The 5,800-nt window shown below is 41.3% G+C and overlaps 1 pseudogene; it reads left to right on the top strand.

The window, feature by feature from the left end:
• Positions 1 to 886: 886 nt before the first annotated feature.
• On the top strand, positions 887 to 3,114 carry LOC147434935 (uncharacterized; annotated as a pseudogene).
• The last annotated feature ends 2,686 nt before the right edge of the window (positions 3,115 to 5,800 follow it).

The following is a 5,800-nucleotide window of genomic DNA, read 5'->3' as shown; positions in this document are numbered from 1 at the left end:
TACATTTTCATCAAAACAGTCATTTCTTACGTTTTGTTGCATAAAAATAAGATTAGGGATTTTTGTAGGACTTGAGATAAATTCCCTAGTTAACTTCAATGGGTTGGTGATCAGAACATATGATTGCTTCTCACTCACTATTTTTTGTTTTTCCAAAAGAAATAGGTACAAAAAAGTTGAATTTTTACCATTCTGCAAACCTATCATCAAAGTTTCTATAGCCACGCTCAATACAAATAATATATGCATGTTTTCTTAGTTCCCTATTGTCCTTTAGGTTCATAAGGAGCCATGGAGCATGTCAAAAGAATAATACATCTCTTACCAAGGGGAATCTTGTGGACAAAGATGAAGTACTAAATACAGCAAACATGAAAAAACTGGGTTCAACATTATGAGTTGTAGAATCCCATAGAAACTATTCAATATGTAACCAAATTTGATCCTTATGACTAGATATGGTTACTACCTATAAAATGCATGTAGTTGTCACAAGAAACTAACAATATTGAAAATGCTATACTTGATATACTAGAATGTTTCATTTTCTTCTATAATTGAAAAAATCAACCATCGTTGTCTACTATGCAAAATAGGGTATTAGGTGCCCCAAAACTCAAGGAATATTAGCTTTATGTTACAATATGCGACATAGAAAATCAAAACTGCATTTGGATATCATGAAAGCCACCAAAAAAATCATAGAAGAGCTAAAATTGGCTAAAAAACAGGATTTGACAATTTTTGTAATTTGGTCATAACTTACAACTTTAACATTTATTTCTCCCTAGAAGCATCATGACATGTTTAAGACTACTAAATATAGTTCTCTAGCATTATAGACCTCACAAACATGAATTCTAGAGTGGTATAGTTGCAAAAAGTTGAAAAAAGCCAAAAACAGGATCCGGTTTTTCACACAGTTTAGGTTGTGAAATGTTGTGCAAGGACAAGATTAAAGATGGAATTGATATTCCAAAAAAATGTCGAGTTTTTTTCGGCTCATGAGACAACTTTCTAGACAGATAGCACCTCAAAATCCATTTTGAAACTCTTGACATAATTCAAGGAAAATGGTCACTTAACAGGACATAAAAGTGTCCCGGGACATAAAAGTGTCCCATTACCAACCTAGTGTTAAAAGCTTCTTCGTCCTGCTCTGTGCTTAGGCTACTGCCTCCTCATATGTGCACGGCCCATCCATATCGACTTTATCTCGCACATTGACATGCAAGCAGTCCACAAACTTGGTCATCTTTCAAAAATTTGCATTCTCTACAGCAGTTACCTTAACCAACTTACTCCATATGGCCTCGAAATCCCACATGAATGCTCGAAAATCACCGTCAAGGCTTTGCTTTAGGTTGTCTATCATCTGCTTCACTTCACTCCACTGCGTGTTGACCACATATTCGGCTTCGAAATGCCGCTTCCAAAGTACCCCAATCCAACTTTTCTTCAGCCTGCAAGCTCTCATACCATACCTTTGCTTTGCTAGAACCAGGAGCGGGAAAGCTTAGGAAACCCCCTCTTCTCTTGACAGGCCACTCTCTAGCAGGAAAAGACCATAGTCCTGTAGCCGCACTTTTGCATCTTCAGCACCTGTAAAAGTCGAAAAACCCGACCACATTTTTCTTAGCAGCACTTGTTCTTTGGACCTGGACACACCGCAACACCGTCTTCAACTTCACCAAGAAGCAATCAGTAGCTCCTCCGTAGGGGCACCACTGATGGGATGAGGAAAATTAAACAACACACAGGACACAAACTCAATGCCTCTCTATAGCCCAGCAGGTATCCAACACCCTAAGCCACACAGAATCACACACACATGCACATCTTCTGTCGACCTCCACAACATAGACCGCCCTCGAGCAATCACCACTACACACAATCACACATGAACACTTCAGTACAAGAAACCCTTCAACTAGTCATCATAACCTGACACCAATGGATGCATGCAACTCCCACAACATGTAAATGCACGCGTACAGGGAGGCGACACACGCCTCGACCTTACACAACCCTGATCTGAAAATAGAACCGTTTTTCCTCTCTCTGTACACACTCACACACAACGTGTCCGGAGCCAACACTACCACAGACTCACTGCACGAGATTAGATGGAAAGGATGATAGAATTCAAACCACTTGAGAAAACTCTATGCATCACAAAATAAACATCTAGATACAATCATGGCATCAACCGGTCTGGTGCGATCCTTGGCTTTCTTCTCCTTCAAAGGAAGCTCTCCCTTGGATTTCCTCTAAGCACATGCCGCTTCTAGCCTGTCTTCTGCCTTACGCAGCCCCTCGTTGACTCCAATCACTGACACCGCTGGCGGCATCCCCTATTCTCAGCCCCACCACCTCGGATGGCGCCCATCTGCAACACCGCCCGCCTCTTCACAAACTGCAACCCATACGGCCTTTCCTTCTTGTTTCTTCCTCCTCCTGTCGAGGCTTCCCCTCCATTAACCAAGGTCCGTCCCTTCTTTCAGCAGCCCTCAGCCCCTCTGTTCTCTTGTGATGCTCCCCATAACACCCTCCAGGCCTCACACCTTCACTGTCGGGCTCCTCAGTAGCACAGCATCCTTCTGTACTGTGCTCTCCTCAGAGCCACCACCCCTGACCAACTTCTACAGCGGTGGCCACCCCCTCCGCCTTGGCTGTCCCTCAGGCCTTCAGTGTGCACCTCCGACATGGCGCGCCCCTGTGCTATGGCCGCCCCCTGACTGCAGCCCCTTCTCCTTTACTGCGCTCTCCACCTAATGCCACCTCGTGGCGGCCTTCTTTTCTTTGCTCTCAGCCAACCCACCTTTCTCAGCTTGACGGCTCTGCAGCCCCCGCCGCTCAAGACCCCGGCACCTCTGATGGTCTGGTTACTCCCATGCAAAACTGTCCACCACCTTCATGCCCACCCCATGCAGCCCATGGCGACCTTCTCTGTCCACCTCACAAGGCCTCAGGCCCTTTTCCTTTTCTGGCCGCCCTTCTCTGGCTCCCTTCGCTTTAACTGCATGGCGCCACCACTTCGCTCCTCTCCCATCATGCATGGCTCAAGTCCAACTGCTCGTCGACTGTAGCTTGCTATTATATTTTTCATGTTAATAGATTTTTTAAAAAGCTTGGAGCTTGGCCCCCTTGCACACGCCAAAAATAGCCACCTTCCGTCGTGCTACGAGTGAATGCACATACCAGAATATATCACCTGAAAGCAACCACCTTGCTTGTCGACTAACACCAAGCCTTTAGTACCTAGCATAAAAAGAGCCCCCCACTTGTCGTATTTTGATTAGAGGATCTCGAACTCGACCATCACAATTGGTTTTTTCCTTCAAGCTCAATGCGACATCCAACCGATGAATGGCAAAGCACCTTCACTCGAGCACATGAAAAAATTTGAAGCACTAATCTTGGCCACCAATCCAACATAAATAGCACAATTGCACCACCTTTAAGCTTCCTGACTCATAGAACTCAAAACCCATGACTTGACCTGCAAAGGGCCGCACTTAGCATGCATACCACTGCGGTGCTTGCTTAAAACTACCTCATAAACCTGTCCAAGTATGCTATCATCAATCTGTTTGTTGCCATGCACCTGTTTTGCTGACACTTTCCATGGTCGGACACACCTTGGGTGCACCAACGTTGCACTATATCAATTTATCTAAAGTGCAAGCTTACGGTTTTCACACATTACGATAATCAATAATATTAACCAAATCTTGCAATTGATTCTCAGTGTAACACGAGGATTAATTGTAAACGTTGACATTGTCATATCTATTTGAGGTGCGAACATGAGGTTTTCACACTCCACAATAGATCTTTGAGCGCTTATCTATCTACAGTTGTTGCACGTGTACGATCACACACTATGATAGACATAAAAATCCAAATGAAGATAGTTTAATATCAATGTATTTGGACATGAGATTCTTAAATTATAATTCTAGTGAGAGCATGGTGTGATGGCTCTACATAGGACAAAATAATATCTACCTATCTTCACTTTGAGGTGAGAAAATATCACCACATAAAAATCGAACATACCTAAATAAATATAACCTCTATTCTATTATAGTTTGCAGACTAATTACCTCATGTGAGAGTACACTATGCACACAAAAGAGACCTCTAAATTATATCACTAATTCACTTTCACATGTAAGTAAACTGAGCACGTAGCACGTGACTCCTATAAAATAAACACCTTGTATGAGTAATACTCTGAGCTCTACACAACATACAAAGCTTACACAATTTGAACCTATAAAAAAATTGTCAAATTTTAATAAAAAATTAAATTGATTTTAAACAAAAAAAGTTTAAATTATTCTAAATTTCAATGATTTTTGAATCATAATTTTCTTTATTTTTTTCTCTAATTATGACATAGAATACCTTTTGTGATGTATACTGGTCTCGACAAGGCGTGCTACCACTCTATATAGTTTTTTGTTTTCAGTGTATTCTTTGATTGAAAAATACTTTGTGCAAAGTATTTTTCGATTGAAATTTTTTTCGATCGAAAACCAAGAAAATATACAAGCTGTACCCATTTTTGTTGATGTGGCATCGTATAATACTTCCATATAATATAAGGTAATGTATAATATGCCCATATATGACATATTATACGTATCCCGTATAGCATATAATGAAACCTAGCCAGGAATTAAAAACTACCAAGGAGACTATGGAAAGGTACCAAGACTAAACAATCGGCACTATGCCAAGGAGGTACCAAAGCGGTCCCATCCTACAATGATAAGGTCCAAGGCACTACCAAAACAATGCAAGGACCAAAACTACCAAAAAGAGTACCAAAGAGTCCAAGGGTACTTATGCACCAAAGAGATCAAGAACATACCAAGGCATCTTCTAGTCAAAGCTAGATTTGGTACTATAACAAGGAAGCACCAAGGCAGTACCATACATCCTAGATGTCTAAGTACCCAGGCACTTCCAAAGCTAGCTAGAATCAATACCAAATACAATTGGAGGCAGTACCTATAAATACCAAAGAGACCATGGAAAAGTACCCGAGACAATCCCTGCAATCATTAAAAGTACCAAACAATATTGTATGCACCTAAGACTAGGGAGATGCCAATGCGGTTCTAGAGAAACCTATGATTGGTGGTATATGAAGAAAGCCTCAAAATAGTACCAAGACAAAATAGTTAGGTAGAAGTCGTACCAAAATTAGCTGGGGTAGTGTTTATAAATACCAAGGAGACCATGGAAAGGTACCAAAGCCAATCCTACAGTAGTCAATAGTTCTAAAGAGTATTGTATGCAACAAAGACCAAGGATGTTGATGTACAATGGAAACCTTTGACTATATGCACAATCCAAAATTGCAAGATGTATTACCAAAATGCATTATACAACTATCAATGAAGTATCAAATGTACCTAAATGCCCTAATGTAAAACATAGGAGTCCCTAGTCAAATAGATTAAGGGAGCATTTACCATACCTGCTCCTGCTCAGGCTCCATTTGGAGCTTTTTTATGTCATGAGTGACCCCTAGGCGTTGTAGCATGCATTGGTTTGTTGCAAGATCAACTTCCACCTCTTTCACCTCTTCATCATTAATTGGAATTTGGTTTTGGAGCTCTTGCAATCGCGTTGTAAACAGTTCCGTTGTCCACCTTTATCTGCTTGGCCACAACGTTGGACCCCTCATACCTAAGAAGTGCCTCCTGTTTTAGGTGGATTGAGGTCCTCATCTCAAAGATACTATCAAAAGTATGATTGCTCTTGGATGAAATCCTCTCCACCA

The sequence above is a fragment of the Adiantum capillus-veneris genome, chromosome 19 (assembly GCF_014529385.1).
Source record: "Adiantum capillus-veneris isolate H3 chromosome 19, ASM1452938v2, whole genome shotgun sequence".
NCBI classification, from domain to species: domain Eukaryota; kingdom Viridiplantae; phylum Streptophyta; class Polypodiopsida; order Polypodiales; family Pteridaceae; genus Adiantum; species Adiantum capillus-veneris.
Note: the sequence above shows the minus strand (reverse complement) of the source record. Positions and strands in the feature narration are given on the sequence as shown.